At 42.2% G+C, this 23778-nt stretch overlaps 1 protein-coding gene and 1 long non-coding RNA gene across 5 annotated transcripts in view; one reads left to right on the top strand and one right to left on the bottom strand.

Annotated features, from left to right (window-relative positions):
* The window catches only part of LOC114700822 (cytidine monophosphate-N-acetylneuraminic acid hydroxylase), a 141819-nt gene that overhangs the window by 52993 nt on the left and 65048 nt on the right, over window positions 1–23778 (top strand). Inside the window, exon 1 of one of the 4 annotated variants that reach the window (XM_037205870.1) lies at window positions 7917–8309. The exons of the other annotated variants lie outside the window; for them this stretch is intronic. The gene's annotated coding sequence lies outside the window, so the exon portion shown is untranslated. Of the gene's footprint in view, window positions 1–7916; window positions 8310–23778 lie in introns of those variants that run through there. 4 annotated transcript variants of the gene reach the window in all.
* LOC119088034 lies at window positions 1600–22057 on the bottom strand. The gene is made up of 3 exons (XR_005091592.1): window positions 21763–22057; window positions 11955–12190; window positions 1600–2075 (listed from the first exon to the last, which is right to left on the bottom strand). It is a non-coding gene; the product is annotated as an uncharacterized LOC119088034 (long non-coding RNA).

The raw sequence follows: 23778 nt of genomic DNA, 5'->3' as shown, positions 1-23778 counted from the left end.
AAGTGCTGGAATCAAAGGCGTGCTCAGTTAGCTATTTTTAAGACTATGGGAAAAGCACATGTTGTGGGTTAATGGTCAGCCATAATGGAAACAATTTATAAGGTTCACATCACAAGATTATAGAGGAAGAACAAGTTTAAAAAACCAGCTGACCTATAGTTTAACTTTCAGCTTGGGGCATGATTAAAGCAAACACCATAGGGAATAACAGAGAAATAAATAAAAACTTGACTAAAGGAAAAATGGAGTGAGCTGTTCCTTAGTGCCCAGATAACTACTAATGCCAGGTGCCCACAGCCAGGGGACTATTATGCCCAGATCATGGGGACCCCTAAAAGACCACCACAGAGACCAAATCCCATATATAAAAGCAAAGAGCCTTTATTTCAAGCTCAGAGATTCGTCTCTGTCTGTCTGATGTAGCGGTGAGAGCAGAGAGCCCCAAGCCTGGGCAGGGTGGAGTTCTTATTATAGCAGAGGTTGGGGTGAGGGGATTTTCAGGGTTCAGGACCATTATTGGTGAAATTATTAAGGCCACTCCACGTAGTTAAAAAGGAGGTTTATTTTGTGGGATAACTTACAAGTGAAGGGATAGGCTACAGGGTCTGGGAAAGGTGCAGTCTGGCGGTGTTCTCTGGAGAACTCTGCTCGGTCTACCTTTGGCATCCAGGGTCCATGAACCAAGAGAACCAGTGAATCTGGATCTCAGGTCTTCAGGGTCCTCTCTTGGCCCCACTTTGTAGCTTTGTAGGCATGACAGTTACCAAAGCCTCAATGGGGGTTGGAACTTCCAGATCAAGGCTGGAATGGCTACCTACTACAGACCATGACTGACTGACATTTGTCTAGGATATAGGTGTGTGCTGGGAATGTTTGCAATGTCAGTTATTTACCTTTAGATGCAGGCCCCCTCTGGGTAGGGTCAGCTTATAGCTTTCCCTGGATCTGGGTGTTGCCTTCCAGTAAGCCTGTCACAGCAGCTGTGTCTGGGCCTCTAAGCCTGTCATGGCATCTTGTGGTCAAGCTGTTTTGGGCCCTCCATATTCCCCCTTTCACAAGTACCAATGACAGGACTCAACCATGAGTCCTATCTGCCTAGAGGTTCACGGGTACTGGGACCTAAGAACCATTAGCTAACAGATTTTTCTAGGGCAGCAACATCTGTAACTATTGCTATTCTTAAAGCCCTATAGTTCTGATTTTTGAGTACAGCCAGATTATAATCTTGAATGATTTATATAGAAATAATAATTTCTTAAGGGCATATAATATCTCTTTGGTTCTGCACAAAAAGGTCAAGTGCTTTATCTTATTGCAGAACAATTTTAGTTAATAAATTCATCAGTTGACAACTCTGGGGGAGACCAACTCCCAACCCCCCCTACTCTTGAGGAGGGAGAAGTGAGAAATATTTAGATAGAAGGATAAATGGGAGAGAAACAGATAGAAACACAGCATAGCCTCAGGAGGCTATCCACTGTCCCCTTCTGTCTCTTCTAAAGGGCTATTTGTAGGAATGCCAAGGGGTGGAGCAAAGACCTCCCCTAGCTCAGCCAAGTGTAGATCCTTCTAATCACCTAGTAACCATGCACATGGTCAAGCAATCTTCTAATGCAGCCCTGCTGGGTAAAGCAAGCTCAGATCTCACTAGGAAACCTTTGTGGGCCTCCATACAACTCTGAACCTATTTTCCTGCTACATAAATGAGCATTATAGTTGGCCATTTTGTCCCTTATGCCAGGGAGTTTCCTTTTTAACCTAGCATTTCAACTTATTTTGGGCAAGGAGCATGGGATGATGTATTCTCTTCTGGAACTGCTTTGATCTGACACTGGGGTGTTGTTGTTAGGGCCCAAGAAGGCTGAAAGGCTAGTCAAAGGCTGAAAGGCTAGTCAAAGGCTGGGCAATGGGGCATTTGTCAGAAGTATGTGGTTATCTGATTCAGCTGTGAAGACAGAGCACAATCACACTGGCTGGGCTGGTCCATGTCAGCTTTTAGCAAGTCCAGAGCTCATAGTTGTTTGAAGCAGTGTAATTGACCAAAGCTTGGAGGTGTCTGCCAGCCAAGTGGAAATCTGTTCAGAGAAATTTAGAGTAGAAACAGAAGTTAAATTTTATGAACTTATTGGGAACTTTTAGGCCCATAGTCTTAGTAATTGGAAGAGCAGGAGTCCCAAGACCAAGAAAGAGGAAAATATCATCCTTAGGAATAGACAAGTGGGGAAAATTGAAGCTATATTAATCTGGAGTCCTTCTAACCTCTGTGAAATGAATCCAAGTTTTATGTTTCTTTTAATCCTCTGAGGTCTATATGAATTATCTTACAAAATGACATAAAAGTTTTAGATACATTAGCATTACCTATCTGTACTGAAATCCATATCATAGACAAAGCAGGTAATAAGTATCTGTAAAATAGCAGAAGTAGATCCATACCTTTAATGAGTTCTAGCAAAACCTATAGGTTTAGGTTAAAAGCATGTGCATTTTCCTTCTGTCCAAAGAGCCAGATATAGATTGGACAGAGATTTCTTTGTCCTGATGAGAAGCACTAAATATAAACTAAGTTTGTATTTAGATGATAACCAAGACAAATCTAAAATTTTGAGCTTGTGACTGAACAGTAAGTAGTCACTGCTCTGCCAACTTATCAGAGCTCTATTAAATGTTAAGCTCTGAACTTTTATATCATAGAAGGGAAAGCAATCTGAAACATTTCTCATAATCTAGATCACTCATTTATATTTTCACAACTTGCATTTATATCTCAAATCATTTTCTGAGATCCTCAAAGCTTATATGCTCTCATATCCTCAGATCTTTAAATATCTTAAAACATTCTTACACTCTCAAAACTTCCATAGACTTTCATATCTTCAGACCTTTTTTGTTCAAACCCATATTTAAACTTTTATGACTTATTCAAATTTTCATATACTAGAATATTTTCTTAAAAATGAGCTAACAAGCTGGCTATAGCCTTGTGGAATGATCTTCTTGTCTGATGCTGCCAAGCTGACAGAGTTATAGCTAGCTTAGCCATCAATGCTATCAGAGACCTGAGAAGGACAAATCTGAGTGCAGACCATGCAGCTTCCAAATCTATAAAAAAAATGACAGGGACCAGTCCATACCCAGGTCTCCATAGCATTAGAGGCAGAAGTATCAGAACAGGATCAATCTTCAGCCACTAGGCCCATAAGGGGAACGTATTTTCCTGTGGAAGAGGGACATGGGGAATACTGATCTTACTTTGTCTAGGTAAAAGGGGTGCAGTCACTTCTTCAGTGCCCTGCTGCTTGTCCACAGTCTGGGCCAAGTCCTGGCAGCAGATGTTGCATTGAGGCATCTCACTCTGTGTTCAGTGTTGCCATAATCCAGGTGGGGACATCATGGTGTCCCATAATCTTTATTGGAGACCTTGGGTCACTGCTAGGATCTGGGAGTCTGTCTGATATAATAAGCTTTTAAATCAACATTTTAAATGCCATATTGTGCAAATCTCTGAAGTAGTTGAGGGCTTTCCAGGTATATCTGAATAGACAAACTTTGTTTCTAGTTACTTGTTTTAAGCTCAACCCTGAAAACATATACAAGGGATTAAGTAAAGCTTATCCCTGCAAGTAATTATATCAGTACTTAGCATGACTACAATTAAAGAACTTGATTTATAAGATGACTATTTACTTGCATTTTCTAATAGTCTACAATAAGTAGTCTTAAAAATGATTTTTGAATTGAAGCTCTTCTAGTATCAAATAAGGGTTCAGTAAACAAACCAAAACAAAATAGCCGTATGTTAATGAAGGACCCTAAGTTCCTTTTACCAGAGATAAGGAGGGTGACTCCCTTTTTAGCAAGCAGGAACTTTCTCCAAGCCCTTGAGGGGATGGGAGCTTTATCTAAATGCCTGACCTTGGGAAAAGGACTTCATAGTTTTATCTCTGTTAAGTATGAGCCTTAAAACAATTTCTCAATTGAAGCTCCTTTTAGTATCAATATAAAACATTTATATGACTTCGTTTATCCAAATAGCTTAAGCTTAACAAATTTAGCAAAGACAAAGAGGCTAGACATACATTCTTAAACCTGAACAGACCTTGAGTAAGGAGAAACATTCCCCAAGCCACTGGTTCTCAACTTTCCCAAGGCTTTGACCTTTTGATATAGTTCCTCATGTTGTGGTAATCCCCCATTACAAAATTTTTCCTGTTGCTATTTTATAACTTCAGTATTGTCATTGTTATGAATCTCAATGCAAATACTTGACATATAGGTGGTCCTAAACTACCAATGTAAAAAGTTTTTTTTATCCCCCAAAGGATCGAGACTCATGGGGTCAGAAACTGTTCCAAGCCCTTTGCCAGATTGCTTAGGTCATTGTCTTGCTGCATCACAAGAAATGAACATCTCAATTTCTGGTTAGTATTTGGTGCTTATGACTGTGACCCTAATTTTTAGCCTTTTATTTTATTTTTGTTTTGTTTTTGTTTGTTTGTTTGTTTTTTTGAGACAGGGTTTCTCTGTGTAGCTTTGCGCCTTTCCTGGAACTCGCCTTGGAGACCAGGCTGGCCTCGAACTCACAGAGATCTGCCTGGCTCTGCCTCCCGAGTGCTGGGATTAAAGGCGTGAGCCGCCGCCGCCGCCGCCGCCGCCGCCGCCGCCGCCGCCGCCGCCACCGCCACCGCCACCGCCACCGCCACCACCACCACCACCACCCGGCCCAGCCTTTTATTTTAAGTCCAAATGTTAACAATATAGAACATTTTATAAACTTAAAATGTCCCATAGCCTCATAAATTTAAATATTTTAAAAACTGTTCCTAAAAAGGTTTAAAAATCTCTCAAATGTCTTCCTGCAATATCGAAAATAAAGTACCCTCTTTTACTTTAGAGACTACAGCAGGTATCCCTTTCATTTATTGGTAGGCGTGGAAAATGGGTTGACAACACCTATAAAAGCTTACTGTGCATCTGCTGTTTGGTCAGGGCTTCCACCCTTGGGTACATTCCCAACATAAATGGGTACTTTGTCCACCAAACATTGTGGACAAAGAGGGTAATATCCAACAACAACAGTCAAAAGCAAGGAAGAGCCCCAATATCTGACAGTAGAGAACAGAGAAACGAAATGATGTAGAGAACAAAGAAACGAAACACTGTCTGTTTATACAATGTAACGCTCTCCAACAGTGACGAGAACAACCCACTGCTCTGTATGTGGTATTGGTGAACACCATAGTCATAATGCTAGGAGAGAAGGCCAGACTGGAGGACAAGCAACTGAGTGAGGATAGTTACCTAAAATTCAAGAGCAGGCATCACTGCCTACAGCGTCAGGATTAGATGATCACTCTCTGGGTGGGAGCTGACTGGGAGGGGTGTGTTGGCTCTTAGAAGGGAAACAAGATTGATTTGTTTTTAAAATTTATGTGTATATATGTATATACGTCCCTGTGTATATAAGCCACATGTGTACAAGTACCAGTGGAGGTCGGAAGAGGGCGTTAAATTCACTGCAGCTGCAGTTATAGATGGTTGTGAGCCACCCGACATGGGGCTGGAAACCAAAGTCAGGTCCTTTGCAGGAGCGGCAAGACCTCTAAGGTGCTGAACCACTTCTCGAGCCCCCTGCCTCATCTTTGGGCGTGGGAGGTAGCTGCATGGCTGTGCATCTCCATAAAAACAAAAACACAAACAGCAGAAAGGCACACACATGAGATTAGAGAACCTTTCTGTAAGGAGTTCAAATGGTTACTTTTAAAATGCCATGTGGTGGCTTCCACTTGATATTTCAGCACCGGGGAGTCTGAAGCCCGAGCAGTGTCGTGAGTTTGAGGCCACCCTGAACTACAGAGTGAGACTTTGACTCAAGAAACTAATAAATGGACGTAAAAATTGTCACGTGACACTGAAGGGACATCGGGGAGCAAGAATTTTGAAAGGCCTCGACTGAGAGAAGACGTGGAAGCTGGGGGCCAGGCACTGGCCAGAAGAATTCTAAGGTTAAATGGTCTCCTGTCTTCCATCCCGATGGACATTTCTGGAGCTGGAGATGTCGTTGAAACCATCCTTTTGTTTTTGCTGGAGACTTGCTGTCAGGCTGTTTCCTATGTCATTTTAAGCACTGTGGTAAAGGCAGGAGCCAAGCTGCGTTTCCAGGGCCAACAATCTAATTACAGGGGCAATCTAATTAGAGAGCAAGACTCATAATCTAACTACAAACTTACAGTCCAATCAGAAATGTAAAATGTCGCTAGAGAGGCAAGAGGCATGTAAATAAAATATATGGAGAACTCATTATTAGCCTTTTTTTTAAAGTGGAAGTTTGGAGGGTCTGTGGGGCGTTTACCCACCAACCCCACAGCTCCCCAGAGTTTTCTTGAGTGCGAGCAGCAGGAAATATTAGATAGAAGGATTTAGATTGTGGAGATAAACAGATAGAAAATACAGGATAGCCTCCAGAGGGCCTGGAACCTATTCCAACGGGCCCGACTGTCTCTGCCCCAGGGTATTTATAGAGACGCCAAGGGGTGGAGCGAAAGACCTCCTCCCCCAACACAGCCAAGTGCAGACCATCTCAGACACCTGCACTCAGGCCCATGACCTTAATCATCCTCTCTATGAGGACCTGCTGGGTAAAGCCACGAGGAACCTGAAAACGGGCTCTCACAAGGTTCCCAGGAGTCAGGAGAAAGACAACTTAGGAATGGAGTATTAGTTATTTCTTTGTTGCATTGTCCTGAGACAGGATCTCGTTTTGTGGTCTAAGCTGCCTGGCTATCCTCCTGTATCAGCCTACTGAGTGCTGGGATGACAGACCTGGTGCATTGGGGGTATGAAGGATGCTGTGCTATGGAACACATGTGAAGGTCAGAGGGCAACTTTGGGGAGTTGGTTCTCACCATCCTCCTTGTCCACACGGGATTCCTCATTGTTTCTGTTGCTTCTCCTCACGCTCCAGGCTAAGGTGGCCCAAGAGATTCAGGGATGCTTTCCTGTCTCCACCTTCCACCTCATAGGAGTGATGGACTATGGAATGAAGCTTTTGATGTGGGTGGTGGGATCTGGACTCAGTTTACCAGGCAGGCTTGCAGAGCAAGTGCTTTTACTCAGTGAGCCATCTCCCTAGCCATAGTTCTGTTTTGGTATTAATTAATTAATCAATTAGTTAGTTTGTTAGTTAATAAATTGGTTTATTGAGACAAGGTTTTACTATGGCCCCTTGTTCTGTTTTGTCATTCTATTTATTTATTTATTTATTTATTTATTTATTTATTTATTTATTTGTTGAGATGGTGTTTTACCCCATAGCCCAGGATGTCTTAGAACTCATTGTAGCCCAGGCTGCCTTCAAGTGCATGGTAATTCTCCCACCTCAGCCTCCGAAGCACTAGGATTACAGATATGGACCACCACGCTTGCCTAGTGGAGTTCAGTAAGAGCACCTGAGCTGAATTTTTTAAATTAGAATGGGAGACAGGATACCAGCTATTTCTTGACACTATTATATTTGTTGACATGACCATAAAAATACCTTTTCAAGAACTGAAATAGGGATTTTTGTCAAATGGAGGAAGTAGACTGGTGAGAAACAGAGGTGTCTCCTGAGATCTAGGCTTGGACTCTAAGCCCTCGGTACTAGCAAGACAGAAGTGTGCTAATCAGAGCATCAAGGGGATCAGAAGTCATTGAGCCTAGAACTAAATTCTATGCCCCAGACTCGCAGCTGTGAATGCTTTTCCCAATACAACTAAACATGTTTGTGGTAGACTGACTCACTTCCAGAAAAGCACAGCAGTTTGGGGCGGGGGGTGTAGATAAAGTTCTCCTCAGGGTTTTCTTCTGTTAGACCACATTCACCTATCTATAGCACACACACACACACACACACACACACACACACACACACACACACACACACACACACACACATCCTCGCTCTGACCTGGCAGCGGATTCAGTTTATCTGAAGTTCCTAACCCCCTGGCTGGTGTCTAATTGGTGGAGCTGGGAAAGAAGCAAGTTGCAGACACGCACAGATGAACAGTAGTCACAGCAGCCTGCTCAGCCTCTGTGTCTGCAGAGGAACTTAAGACTTCCCTCCTACATTCGTAATTGCTTCTGAAAAGACTTTCCGGCCACAAGAAAATCAAATCAAATTTCTAATCAAGCATATTAAGATTTCCAGGCTGCATCCCTGCTGGTTGTAAAAATCATTTAAAAGAAATTCTGGGCTTGGTTCTTTTGACATTCTCTAACCAGCTCCTCTGTTGCTGTGACCATTTTCTACTCAAAAGGGAGCAAAGGTATGCTTTACATTTTATTCTATTCAATTAAGGGTATCTATATCTATACCTATATCTGTCTATCTATCTATCATCTATCTATCTATCTATCTATCTATCTATCTATCTCTCTGTATATTAGGCAGTTGTTTGTTGAGATGGGTTGTCATGTAACCTAAGCTGGCTTTAATCCCTTATGTAGGCGAGGATTATCTTGAACCCCTAATCCTCCTGCCTCCATTTTTCCAGCTTTGAGATTACAGGTACATATTACCACATCAAGTTCAAGGGTTTACATTTTTAGTAGTTTGTCTGTGACTAGGGAGAAGAACTGAGAGTTCTTGGCGGCAGAGTTGATGATACTGGAATTATCTTTGAAGATACAGCAGTGTCTACTTTAGGAACAGCGGGTAGGCAACTAACTAAGGTACTTGCTCGAACAGCCTGCCTCGTGTCCATACCTTGCTTGCTCTGGCTACTCTGTCTTCCAGAGTCTGCTCTCTGCAATCCACATGCTCTCCACTATCCACTCTCCCCAGGCAGTCTCTGGGCACTTCTCTTACTTCCAATCAGCTGCCATCTGCTCTTCATAGCTCCAGACAGTTCCTTCTGGTGCCATATTAATAGTCTGTGCTTTGCTCAGGAGCACAGTCAGTGTCAGCCAAGAGAGATACTGAACAAGGGTTCCAGGGCTTAGAGAACTCACAGTCTGGACCTGAGGGTGTTCTGGACTCAGAGGTAATTGAATTCATGGATTCAAAGAGGATAGGAGGATTGGGGGTTCTTGGCCAGTTTTGACTACTGTTTGAGACCCCTGTTCTCAAAACAAACAACAACAGAATGCAATCAGTCTTAAAACACCTATCAATAAAATGTTGAATCCTGCCGGGCGGTGGTGGCGCATGCCTTTAATCCCAGCACTCGGGAGGCAGAGCCAGGTGGATCTCTGTGAGTTCGAGGCCAGCCTGGGCTACCAAGTGAGTCCCAGGAAAGACGCAAAGCTACACAGAGAAACCCTGTCTGGAAAAATCAAAAAAAAAAAAAAAAAAATGTTGAATCCTTCACTGGATAAGATTTGTCAGAACAATGTGCCACCTGCCTTCTCTTTCTGTTGGGGAGTATCAAACACAACACAAGCAATCTTTTAGAACACTCCCTAGCCAGCATTTGGGGTACCTTCTGTTAAACCCTTGAATTCTAGAAAGTCAAATGTAACATTTTGTTAACTTTTAGTTTTTTCAAATAAGCATGCAACTGTTGTGAAGAGACCCTGAGGAATGGCATTAGATTTAAAATGAAGGTTCCAGAGAAGGTTTCATGGTATTAGGCAAAATGGTCACCAATTCTTTCAAATAACACTTATTAAAATTCTTTTGTGTGTCAGGTTGGGGAGTCATCATGTAGACTCGTGTATACATATGGCTGACAGCTTTCTAGGGAATGGAGAAATTCATCAACATCATAGTTAAAAAACCAAATAATGACATTTACTGTGTCACGCTAAGGAAAAGGCCATGGTGTTGTCATGCCTGGAGTGGATCTCACCTTCTCTGGGGAGTCTTTCTTGATGATGATGGACTGGGAGCTGGGAGGTTAGGGTGCTAAATATGTGCAGAGGGAACAGAGAATGTTCCAGGTACAGGGTTGGACTTTGAGGAGATGGATGAAGACTACATGTCATTAGGAGCTAGACTGTGCAGCAAAAATGAACTGAAGAGACAGGTACCAGAGGCCAGCAGGGAAAGGTGCTTGCTGACTAGTTTGATCCACATGGTACAAGAGAGAGCTGACTGTCGAAAGTTGTCCTTCGACCTCCACATGTGTGTTATGACATGTGTTTGCACACAAGCACACATACATACACATAAATAATACAATGAGAAAGAAAATGAAAGTCAGATGGAGGAAGTGATCAGAATTTTCCTGGTGACTTCATGGTATCAATACAACTCAAGTGTGGACACTACTGTCCAATGTGTTTCAACAAGAACAACAAAAAATATTTGATCTAATTGGATAATAAATGGAGTGGGAAAACCCAGCAAGCCTGCCTTGGTCTGTCTGTGCGCATTTCTTTCTCCTGACTTTAGCACAGTATCTCTTGTGAAATATATGTCTTAGGATCTACTCTCAGACAAGGCAAGTCAACAAATGTCTTTTTTTTTTCTTTTTAAAGACAGGGTTTCTCTGTGTTGCTGTGATCATCTTGGAACTCACTCTGTAGACCAGGTTGTCCTCAAACTCAGATCCACCTGCCTCTGCCTCTTAAGTGCTAGGACTAAAGGTGTGCACCATCACCACCCAGCAAACAAATGTCTTTAAGACAGAAAGGTAGGGGAAGATTTGAGGGCTATTTTGTACTTTTTGGTTTGCTTGGGGAAATGAGGCTCAGGTTTCTATTGCCTCCCTGAGGAAGAGGAGTCAGGAGTCCAATAGCTGGTCTGTGGTCTGTGGAGAAGGAGGTAGACAAACAGGATGGCTGGGGGAGATCAGAAGGAAACACAGAAGCTGTGAAGTTTCTCTATCTATCTATCTATCTATCTATCTATCTATCTATCTATCTATCTGTCTGTCTGTCTGTCTGTCTGTCTATCTATCTATCCATCCATCCATCATCCATCCATCTATCCATATATTTATCTAAGTATGTATGTATATATGTATGTATCTATCCATTTTTATGTATGTATGTATGTATGCATATATCTATCTATTCTGCTCTATTCTATTCTGTTCTGTTCTATTCTATGTGTGTCTGTATGTAAGGTGTGCAGGTATGTACACTCTCAAAGGCCAGAAGAGGGCATCAGGTATCTTTCTCTATGGTCTCAGACTATTCCTTTGAGGCAGAGTCTCTCCTTGAATCTAGGGCTCCTGTCTTCTTGCATGGCTGGAAGTCAGCAAGTCCCAGCAACCCTCCTGTCTTTGCCACACTCAGAGCTGAGGTTAACTGCATATGTGGGATGCTCAGTTGGTTGTATGGGTGCTGGGATCTGAACTCCAGTCCTTATGATTGTACAGTAAGCTCTCTTAACCCCTAAGCCACCTCTCCAGCCCTCACTCCTCATTCTTGAGAGGTTAAGGGAATGGAGATTAATCTTCTTAGACTACTTCTGAGTGGATGGACACCTTGTTGTCCTCCTCAGAGTAATACTCCCCTGTGGTTAAAGTGAGATAAATCTTAATACCACAGCTGATTCCATAGCCTGAGTTCCTTTTATAATTGTTTCAGTACAGTAGTTAAAGCACATCAAATTCCTCATTTAAATAGCCCAGAAAATATATTTAACGTCCTGGGGAAATTCCTTTCAAAACATTAGGCTATCAACTTTCATCAACCTGTGCAGTCCTTGTCTGCTGGACCTGGGATCTGAGGACCTGAAAGAATGGGGCAGACTACAGTCTAATGCTGTAGACAACCTTACTTCAGTTTCAGTTGACTTTTATACAGGAATATAACAAAGAAAGCAATGATCCAAGGAAGGTTGTTTGAGTTCAGAAAAACACATTAACAAACACCGGTTAACACATACTAAATATTGACAGAGCAGCCCTTTCCCAGAACTTTCACAGGACAGAGCAATTGCCTGGCACAGCAGTATAAATTATATCTGGGGAAGCACAAAAGCCAGGCAGAAGCCATATCCAGATTCACGGCACACTCACCAGACTGGGTTCTATAGCTACATTCTGACATCCAAGAAGAATAAACACGTCTTATAAATGGAATGTAAATATTTGTCACAGGAAACACGAAATCGTGTCCAAGAACAACGCCGGGAACAAAATGCCCCTGATGTAAAAGGCCCTCTGCCTTTCTTCTGGAGCGTCTCTCAGGGTTCTCCAAGGCATTGTTCACCACACATCGCTCTTTTGACTGTGTTCCAAAGCAGGCAAGCAGGCTGAGTGAGAGGATAAAGCAAAAGGGAAATTTACTTTTGTGTCTTCTGATACAAATGTGATTTTAGGCTCTAACAACAAGGAATAGAATCAGTCATAAGATGAAAACCATGTAAGCAGACCAATCGGCTGCCTGGCACTGCTTACTACTCTACTCTTGGTTTTATGTGAGTTTTGGTCCCTGTTTATAGAGCTCTATATTATTAGATTCACTTGAGTCTATTTTTAAAAATCCAAGCTTTGGCATGCAAAGCAATGGGTTTCCTTCTGGCCTTTTCATACACATGCTTTGTTCTTGTTTGCTTTCTTTACACACTGTTCCCACCCTGGGCCCACTTCTTCCTCCAGGTGGTGGCCTTCCTTCTCCCCAGAGTCTCTCTTCTGCTTTCAAATCATGTGTTTATTAACACACCCAAATATATGTTGTCCCTTTTACAGAATCTAAGAAGCTAAGAGCAACTTGAACTTACGTTTCCCTCTTTTTCCCCCTCCCTTGAGATCTCTTCCTTTCCTCTCGTGATCCTTTTTCTACTTTAATACACACACAGACACTGCACAGACACTGCACAGACACTGCACACACACAGAGAGACACTACACCACACACACACACACACACAGACACCACACCACACACACACACACACAGACACCACACCACACCACACACACACACACAGACACCACACACACACACACACACACACACACACACACACACACACAGACACTACACCACACACACAAAGACACCGCACCACACCACACACACACACACACACACACACAGACACTACACCACACACACACACAGACACCCACCACACCACACACACACACACACACAGACACCACACACACACACACACAAACACATACACACAGACACCACACCACACACACACACACAGACACCACACACACACAAACAGAGACAGAGAAACAGAGAGACAGACACCACACACAGACACCACACCACACCACACTCCCCCACACACACGGAGGAAGAGAGAGAGACAGAGAGAGAATATTTTTTGGGTTTCGTGCCCTCTTTATATGATTGATGAATTCAGGAAGTCATGCTTGAAGTGGCCTCTTCCTACTGAATTCCCCGAAGGGGACCACAGGGTGACTTTCAGCAAGAATGTTTGCTGTCCACCCTCCCCCCCTCTTTTTTTTTTTTTTTTATCCTCTTCAGCCACCCTTCTGTTGTTGCAAACAGTGAAAAGCATCTCTACTAGCCAAGAAAGGTTGGGGTCTGAATCCACAGTGGCATTTGACAGTGTGCTGCAGATATCAGGGACACTCTGAGACACAGAGCAGCTTCTCAGGGCCACCTCGTTAGCATCCTTATAGTCCCCCTCTAATTTGTTCAGTCTTAGAGATCTGTCCTATCCATTTTAGTAATTGTGCATGAGGATAATTCTATCACATGGAAGTCATGAAAAGCTTTTCTTTCTCTAGCTGGGTATGGTGTTGCAATCTTTTAAACCCGGCTATTCAGGCAGCTGCATAAAAGGAATCGCTAGCTCCAGGAGATCTTGGTCAACTTCCTGAGCTCCTGGGTCATTAAGAGTAAAAAAGAAGGGTGGCAGAATACTTGCCTAGCATGCACAAACATCTAGTTCAACATCTAGTACCACAAAAACTATTTGTATTTCCTCTTTTTAATTTTTCTCAGCAAAAATGCATTCTGTACCATTAACTGCCTTATTTTCTTACTACTACTGCTACTATTATTGTTATTATTATTAGTAGTAGTAAAATTGTATACAGTGTCTCAGACTGGCCTTGAACTCACAAATCTCCTATTTCTGCCTCCTGAATGCTGGGATTATGGATGTGTACTGCCAGGCCTTTTAGAAAACAAATGTGTGTTGATTAATTTTTTTTTTTTTTTTTTTTTTTTGGCAACTTGAAACAGGTCAAGATTATTTGGGGAGAGGGAATATGAATTGAGAAAATGCCTCTATCAGATTGGCATGTGGGCAAGGCTGTGGGGCATTTTCTTGATTAATGATGGATGTGAGTGTGCCCACCCCATTGTGGGTGGTGCCACTCCTGGGCAGGTGGTCCTGGGTTCTATAAGAAAGCAAGCTGGGCAAGCAAGGCATGAGGAGCAAGCCAGTAAGCAGCACTCCTCCATGGCCTCTGCATTAATTCTTATCCCCAGATTGCTACTCTGAGTTCATCTGACTTCCTTGAAGGATAGACTACAACTGTAAGCTGAAATAAACTCCTTTACCCCCAGGTTGCTCTTGGTGATGGTGTTTATCACAGTAACAGAAAGCAAACTAAGACATTTGTGAATTCCATGTGACAGAGCAGGAGTTTGTTCTAAAGCAGAGTGATGAAGAAGGATAGGACAGAGTATAATCGGACTTTTTTTGGACTTCCAGCTCCCAAATAATGACAGAGATTTTTTTTATTAATTATGAAAGCTTGGCCTTAGCTTAGGCTTTCCCCCAATTAGCTCTTAAAACTTAAATTAACCCATTTATATTAATCTATATTCCGTCACATGGCTCATTACCTCCCCTCGGTACAGTACGTCTGACTTCCTCTGCATCTGGCTGGTGAATCTCCTGCCTCAGATTATTTTTCAGAGTTCCTTTCTCTGTCTAGAAGTCTCACCTATCCTCTCCTGCCTAGCTAATGGCCATTCAGCTCTTTATTAAACCAATCAGAAGGTGCCTTAGGCGGGTGAGGTAAAACAGAGACATCTTCACACAGTGTACAAAATGATTATCCCAACATCTACCCCTTTTAGTTCACTGAAAGGCTCTTTCTCTAACATCAATAAACTATATATAATAACAACAATTATCAGGTAAGAATTACACTCACAATGCCCAGTCTATTTGTATTTAACAACTTTGAAGAAAGTACTCTATTATCTTTCCTCTCTTGGTGAGTCCAAAGATTTATACCTAAATCACTTCCTATCATAACTTGTATTACCAATCTAAAAACATCATTTTAGATCTTAAAACATTTTCATAAATAAAAAACTTAAGCTTTATGTCTCTCAACCTTTATGAACTTTACATCTCTTTTGTAAGTTTCTTTTCTGAACTTGGTAACAAGGAAAACTGTAAAACTATAAATATCTAGTCTTCAACTCCATCAAAGACCTGAAAAGGATAAAATATTATGTGATTAAACAGTAAGTGCAGAGCAAGCAACTTCCAAAACTATAAAAATTACAGAGACAGCTTGTAGCTTGAGTTTCTCTGCCTTGCCCACAGTCAGGACAAATCTCTGCCACCCGCCAGTCCCACAGCCGCTCAGACCCAACCAATTAAACACAGAGATTTATTTTGCTTGCAAACTGTATGGCCGTGGCAGGCTTCTTGCTAACTGTTCTTTTATCTTAAATTAACCATTTCCTTTTATCTTAAATTAACCATTTCCTTTTATCTTAAATTAACCATTTCCATAAATCTATTCCTTGCCACGTGGCTGGTGGCTTACCGGCATCTTCACATGCTGCTGGTCATGGCGGCGGCTGCAGTGTTTCTGCCTCAACCTTCTGCTTTCCTGTCCTTTTATTTCTCCTCTCTGTTAGTCCCACCTATCCTTCCTGCCTAGCCACAGCCGATCAGGTTTTATTTATTGATCAATTAGAACAACTTGACATACAGACCATCCCCCAGCACAGCCAAGTACAGACCATCTCAGACACCTGCACTCAGGCCCATGGTCCTAATCATCCTTTATGCGGACCTGCTGGGTAAAGCCACGAGGAACCCAAGAAGGGCTCCCACAGGACATACAGAACATCCCACAGCAACAGCTGGCTGCCTGGACAGTAACCCAAGGTTTCTCTGCAACATTGGGGCATCCATCTTTAGCCTACAGGCCTAGAATATCTGACAGACTTTTCTGTGAAGCAGGACTTTTTTGAAATACTGGTCTACCTTGTCTTGGTAAAGTTCAGCAGTCAACTTCCTTTGTGTCCTGCTTTTCCAACTTGGACAGCATATTGTCAGCAGTGGAAGCAAGGGCAGTTTCTTGCCCAGTGGCTAACTTTGCCACACTGAGAGCAAACTCCTCTTAGAGGTTCTTCAATGCTCATCATCTTTTTTTAAAAACAGATTGGTACTGCCAGGAGCAAACGTGTCTCACTGTCACAAAATGTCTTATATTATTAAAACATCCTAAATGCTATATTCTGTAGATCTCCGGAGTGTTTGAAGACAACCTTGCTGTGGGATAATGCTCTTGTACACTGTAAAGATTTGTCATTCAAATTGGTTTAATAAAATGCTGATTGGCCAGTAGCAAGGCAGGAAGTATAGACAGGGTGACCAGACTAGAAGAATTCTGGGAAGAGGAAGGGCAGTCAGGAGTCACTACCAGATGTAGAGGAAGTAAGATGAGAATATTGTACTGAGGAAAGGTACCATGTGGCTAAATGTAGATAAAAATTATGGGTTAATTTAAGTGTAAGAGATAGTAATAAGCCTGAGCTACTGGCCAATCATTTATAGGTAATATTAAGCCTTTAAGTCAATTAATTGGGAAATGGTTGCTGGGTATTTGGGAGCTGCTGGTGGGCAGAAACTTTCATTTACATGTGGCACCCAACATGGGGCAAGAATTTCCACATAAAACCTGAGAAAGCTTAAAAAAGTATTTTAAACATACAAAAATGGAGTCAAACGCAGCTTCTTGGTAACCACTTTTTCTCTGGTGGGCTCTGTTTGCTGGTGGCTAGCAGAGGCATGGCTCCTTTAAGAGACAGCTTCCTGGCTTGGTGCTAGTGGCAAAAACGGGTGGCTCTTTTAAGAGGCCCTGCTACCAAACATTTATATGGTGTTTATGAGCAGCCAGTGGCTACTTGGTAGTGGAATGTACTTAGAAACTTCCCAGAGTTGGAGTAGTAAACATGGCTTTTAGAGCTGGCAGTAAACATTACCTTTGCCATGAGACTAGACTCTCATGGAACCTAGGAGTAGGGCAGAGTCAGCCACCAAAGCTGCCAATTTAGTCCTAGCCATGCCTACTTAGCAGCTTAAATGCTCATGTGGTCAGAAAAAGATAGAGATATGCAGTAAAGATATACAGATTCAAAAAACAAAACTTCTAAACAGTTTACAGTGTGTTTAAAAATATATGTAGGCTTGGGAGAGTAAAGAGAAGGTATAGACAGTCATAAAAAAGAAATACATAGTTTTAAAATAATAAAATCCTTAAAAGGGAGTAAAGTAATATTTTTAAAAGCCATGTAAAGATGGAAAATACACAAAGAGTCTGGATACTGTATGCTATTGTGTTGTCTTTGAATTATTTGACAGCTGAGGAAGGAGCAACAGCTGCTAAGGGACATTTGATTATAAATGTTACTGGATTTATCCAGTCTATATATTTTGTAAATGCCTTAACTTCAAGATTGAAGTCAACAGATATGTTACTTTGGGGGAAATGTTACTCTTTTATTTCCACAGGAAATGAGAGGCTGTGGATTCATTCTGTGTTAAGGAAAATCAGGTTTGATCAAGCAAGACCCCCTGGAAGGTCTCTGATGAGAACAATGGCCCAGGTGATCCAACATTCACAACAGCTCCAAGGCTACTGGTTGAGATGGACCAACCATCTCACACAAAATACTCCAATTAAGACTTTACCATAATCCTAAATTTTCTCAGGGTTCCCATGAGACTAACACCCCCAATCAGCAGGAAGTAACTTAGAAAACTACACCCACATTACCAACAAATGGATTATGGATGTTTGTCTTTGTTTAGGGGGTTTGATTAAAAATTATTATTGGCCATAGTCAATCTCATTCTAAAAGAAGAAAGGGGAATATGATATAGAAATGATGGGAAAAAGGGTAAATTATTAAATCTACTTTAATAAAAACTATAATCTTACATATTTTATATTAGTATGTATTTTAATATGTTGATACAAATTTAAAGTTAATTTTGTTTTACTGTATGTGTATGTATTTCTACTCTTGTTTATATTATATTTATGCAGCTCATTTAAAAATGTAATACATAATTAAGAAATATGGATTAATAGTCATCTATAATAGCAAACATATAATCATGTTATAACTATGAAAACACAGTCATGTTTTCAAGGTCATACAGAGATATATTTCAGATAGATAGGCAATCTTTAAGCACATCAAAGACCTACAGAATATGGCACATAAAATGTTGTGAGAACTTAGACTTTTCTCGACAATGAGACATGTCTGCTCCTGGTAGCACCAATTACTTCAAAGAGGATGATGGGCATTGAGGACATTCCATATGGAGTTTATTTTCTTCATGGCAAAAGTTAGCCACTGGACAAGAAACTGCTCTTGCCTCAACCGCTGAGAGTATGCTGTCCAAATTGGACAAGCAGGACACAAAAGAAAGGATTGCCAAACTTTGCCAAGACAAGATAGAATAGCCCTTCAGAATATCCTGCTTCACAGAAAAGTCTGTCAGATACACTAGGCCTGTTGGCCCCAAGATGGATGCCCCAACATTGCAGATGAACCTTGAGTGACTGTCCAGGCAGCTTGAGATCCCTGTCATTAGGTAAAATTTCACCCTTCTGGGGTCTTTGATGGAGTTGAAGACTAAATAGTTAAAATTATAGTTTTCCTTAGTTATAATAGAAAGTAAATTAGATACAAAACTTGAGACTCACCAAAATAAGACAATTATTTTCTCTAATTTTGTCAAATGTACATGGATTGGATATTATTACTGTAATTCTTACTTAATAACTGTTTTTGTTTTACTATATTAAGGCTAAAACCTTCCTTTTTAATTAGACAAAAAGGGGGAATGCTATGGAATAATACTCTTGTACACTGTAAAGATTTGTCACTCAAATTGGTTTAATAAAATGCTGATTGACCAGTAGCCAGGCAGGAAGGGCGACCAGACTAGGAGAATTCTGGGAAAAGGAAAGGTAGAGTCAGAAGTCACCAGCCAGAGCTAGAGGAAGCAAGATGAGAATACCATATTGAGAAAAGGCACCAAGCTACACAGCTAAACATGAAAAGAATTATGGGTTAATTTAAGTGTAAGAGCTAGTTAGTAATAAGCCTGAGCTACCGTCTGAGCATTTAAAAAGTAATATTAAGCTTCTGAATCAATTATTTAAGAAGAGGCTCCTGGGTATTTGGGAACAGGCAGGCAGGAGAGAAATGTTTACCTACATAGCAGGCTTCTTTTATACACAGCTAAAGGAATTCTAAGGCAGTTATGTCATTGATTGGCTTAAGCAAGTAGCAACTATGTTAGTATATTACTAATTGGCTAGGAATAACGGAGGCTGACTAAAGCTATAGTTTTACCATCTTTGGGCAAGTTTGGTCAAGTTCCAAGGGTGCGGGGGTAAGAGGATTTGTCCCTATTTTGTCATTGCCTTGTGATACTGTAGGGAATGGCCCAGGCTTGGTAGTTGCCATCTCCCTCGTCCCTGCTGTGAGGGGCGTTGGAGATTGATTGTCCATTTTTCATGGTTCTTTCAGAAACTGCTTGCTCAGTCTCAGGAACCTGAAACTGAGGCCTGATCTCTGATAGAAGACTGAGCAGCCTGTTATGGCGTCTGCTCAGCTCTCTCATCTGCATAACAGTACCCTGGATCCCAATATTATTCAGGACCTTTACAACTACTATGAATGATCTGAGAAATGGAAAGAGATTCCCCATTCCCTACATTCAAGCTTTCTCGCTTCTCTTCTCCAAGCCCTGTCTGTTTTTTGTCTGGTCTCCTCACGCATGCACTGTGTAAATGTCCTGTTTTTTTTTTTGTTTGTTTGTTTGTTTTTTAAGTGAATGTTGCAAAGTGGCATCTGGGGGAGTCAGACCTAGAAGGAGGGGCAGAAAGCAAAGGGATAGGCCAGCTGCAGCACGCAGCACGTACTTGGCACACACTCCCCCCTGGCTGGTGCATCTCTCAGCTCCTCCCTGTAGTGCCCTCTGTCTTTGACTAGGGCTCGAACATTTCCTATCTCTAAGCCTTCCTTGTTCTCAGTATACTAGATCCAGTTTTCCAAGGATTCGGGTATCTTTTAGGTATGAGTAGCATTAGACTGTTTTTGTTTTTTATGTTGTCCCACTTCAACTCAAAGCTGCCTCTGGAGATGAGGAATGGCTTCCCCTCATCTAGACCCAAGTACTCTTGTTTATAAGTTTTCCTTCAAAATCTTTGTCCCATATCAGGTGAGCCATGTGCTGTGTGACAGAGAAAGGAGAGCAAAACAAAATAAAGGGACAGTTTCCAATGGAGACTATGGCTACTTATCTCTTACTCTTTTGATATTGTCCTAACTCTCTAAAACTTTTGCTAAGGTATAAATCTTACCTCAAGATTTGCAAGCACATCGGGTAAGGTTAAAAATCTGAAAAATCTGTAACACTGGGGTTGATAGTTAAAAATCTAAACATAGGTAATCTTAAAGGAATCATGTGGTGTGATGTCATTTTGGGATAAACCAAATAAGGAAGAAACAACTCCTAGCTATGAAGCCCAAGCAAGATGATTCCTCCATTATTTCCGATCACATTAACAAGCCTCCTCCCTGTCGGCCTCAACATGCAGTCCCTTCTCTTCCTCTCCAGCCTCTCTGGTTTCCCTTTCTCCCTCTTCAGCAACTGGCCGACTCTGGACTGACAGCTAGGGAGCCTGCAAGGGACTGACCTAGGCATGTGTGTGACAGTTGTGTAACTTGGTCTGTTTGTGGGACTCCTAGCAATGGGATCAGGACCTGTCCATGACACTTGAGCTGGCTTTTGGGAACCCATTCCCCCTGCTGGGTTGCTCTGCCCAGCCTTGATACAGAGGGAGGAGCGTGGTCCTGACTCATTTTGATGTGCCATGCTTTGTTGACTCCCATGGGAGGCCTCCCCCTTTCTGAAGGGAGACTGGGGAGGAGTGGATGGGGAGAGGGGTAGAAGGGAGGTGGGGAGGGAATGGAAGGAGAGGAGGGAAGGGAAACTGTATGTAAAATAAATGAAAATTTTTTAATAAAAAATGCTTTAAAATTTTTTTTAAATGTGGAATAAAAAAAGGATTTGACTGTCTAAAATGGACAGAGGTAGAGGATGGCATGTGAGGGACTGACCAGGTATTTCTATGGGGCGTTCTTCTGTCCTCTGATAGACCTGGTGTAGTTGGATTTTTCTTTGGCCGCCGGCTCACCCATAATGACACATGACTTATTATTAATTATGAAAGCTCAGCCTTAGTTTAGGCTTGTTCCTGACTAGTTCTTATAACTTAAATTAACCCATATTTTAAAATCAATCTTCTTTTGCATGGCTTGTTACCTCATCTCTACTGCCCATCCTGCTCCCTCTGAGTCTGCCTGGAGACTCCCTGCGCATCTAGATTCCTCTTCCTCTTCCTTTCTCTTCCCGCAAATCCCACACATCCCCTTCTGCCTCCCTATTGGCCATTCAGCTTTATATTACACCAATCACAGAAACACATCCTCACATACTGTACAAGTATTCCACAACAATCTGGGAACAAGGGTCTGGGATAGAAAGCTTATGGGACAAGTAACAGACTTTCCTTCCTCTCTCCACCCTCCTCTTCCTCTTTTCTTTACCTCTCCTTCTGTTCATCATCTCAGTCTTCCTTTCACATCTGACACAGTGGACGTAGGACTGAGTCCTGTTGTCTGTAGGGATGGTTCCAAAACAAGAATCTGTAACTGTAGTTCTAAACCTTCTGCCAGATTTCGATAAGTGGCTGACAGTGCCACCGTCCCATCTGGCAATACTGGAGTGAAGTGTGAATGTACATGTGCCTGGTAGTAAAAATAGCCATGAGTTTCTGCACCTGTGTGCCTCCACCGCAGACATAAATAGGACTGAGGAGGAGGAACTAGTATAAGGGGTCAAACCCAAACCCAATGTCCTCCCAAAGGGACAAAGGCTGAGTGTAAATGAAGAGAACAAAGAACTGTAGTGGAGGATAAGGATGAATTAATGGGTTATGTAGCAGAGGTAATCCAACATTCCATTAATAACTTGAGAGAAGCACAGAGGAAGAGAATAGTATTATCTCTTAGTACAGTTCTACCAGGATCCCGGAAGGGTGGATTTGTGGACCATGACCATTTTTGCTCCAGGAGCCCAACAAATGGAACGAGAGCATGGGAGCCTGAGTGTTATCATCTCCGAGACGTGTTCTTACAGTATAATGATAGAGTGAGCTTATTATTAATGACTGAATGGGATTCTAGTAGCGAGGCAATGTCTTTTGAGCTGCACATCATTTTGCCATAAGAGATCTATGTACAAAAATAATGGAGTGGCTCCTTTCATTGACTATTTTTTATTTATTTATTATTGTGGTTGTATGTGTGATGGGGAAGTGGCATGTGTCACAGCACACTTGTGAAGGTCAGAGGACAACTTTGTGACAAAGACTCTCTCCTTCTACTGTTATGTGGGTTCTGTGGATGGAGCTCAGGTTTTCAGGCTTGTGCAGCGAGCTGTTTACCTGCTGAGCCAGTTCATCCCCTGCTGCCTACTTGCCTGCCTGCCTGATTCCCTGCCTCCCTCCCTCCCTCCCTCCCTCCCTCCCTCCCTCCCTCCCTCCCTCTCTGCCTCCCTCCCTCTCTGCCTCCCTCCCTCCCTCCCTCACTCCCTCCCTCCTCCCTCCCTGCCTCCCTCCCTGCCTCCCTCCCTGCCTGCTTCCCTCCCTCCCTCTCTGCCTGCCTGCCTGCTTCCCTCCCTCCCTCCTGCCCTCCTACCCCCTCTTCCATTTCTCTCTTTCTTTCCTCTTAAAGACTCTTTAGGGCAACACTGACTTCTTATCTTACAGGAGCTCATCAAAAAAGAGTCATTTCCTGATCTTCTTCAGCTCTGGGTTACCCAAATCCCTTGGTATGGGCTGTTTTTCTATCTGCAAGGGTCTTTGATCATCTTCTGGTTGAGTTTCTTTCTGACTCTCCTGAAGTCTAATTCTTTTACTTTTTAGTTATTGTATTTTTAACCATTTAATACACAATAATGGTACATATTTGTGGGGTACAGAGAAATACTTCTACACGTGATCAAATTGGGGTAGTTATTATATCCGCCAATATTTATTATTTCTTTGTGGTGCTGCATTCAAACCTTCTAGCTGCGTTGAAGTGTACAGGTTATTGTTAACAAGTCACCCTGCTGTGCTAGAGAACACTAGGACACATGTATCCCACCTGACTATATACTGTGCCCACTGCCCAACTTCTGGTACCCCCTTTCCTACCACTCTCAGCCTCTGCCAGCCGTTATTCTGCCCTGTATTTCTATGACACCAGCACTTTTAGCTTCTACACAGGTGAGCTCATGCAGAACCTGTACTTCTGTGCTAGCTCACTTCACTTAACGTATCGCCCTCCAAGCTTGTCAGGCTAATGACAGAACTTCTTTTTCAAAATGGAGCTGATATTCTACTGTGCTTGTATATCCACCACATTTTCTTTTTATTATTATTATTATTTTACATCCCAATTGCGGTTTCCCCTCCCTCCTCTCCTCCCAGTTCCTCTTTCACACACACACACACACACACACACACACACACACACACACACACACACACCCGTCCATTCTTACTCCATCTCCAGAAG

This window comes from Peromyscus leucopus, chromosome 5 (genome assembly GCF_004664715.2).
Source record: "Peromyscus leucopus breed LL Stock chromosome 5, UCI_PerLeu_2.1, whole genome shotgun sequence".
Lineage (NCBI taxonomy): Eukaryota > Metazoa > Chordata > Mammalia > Rodentia > Cricetidae > Peromyscus > Peromyscus leucopus.
Note: the sequence above shows the minus strand (reverse complement) of the source record. Positions and strands in the feature narration are given on the sequence as shown.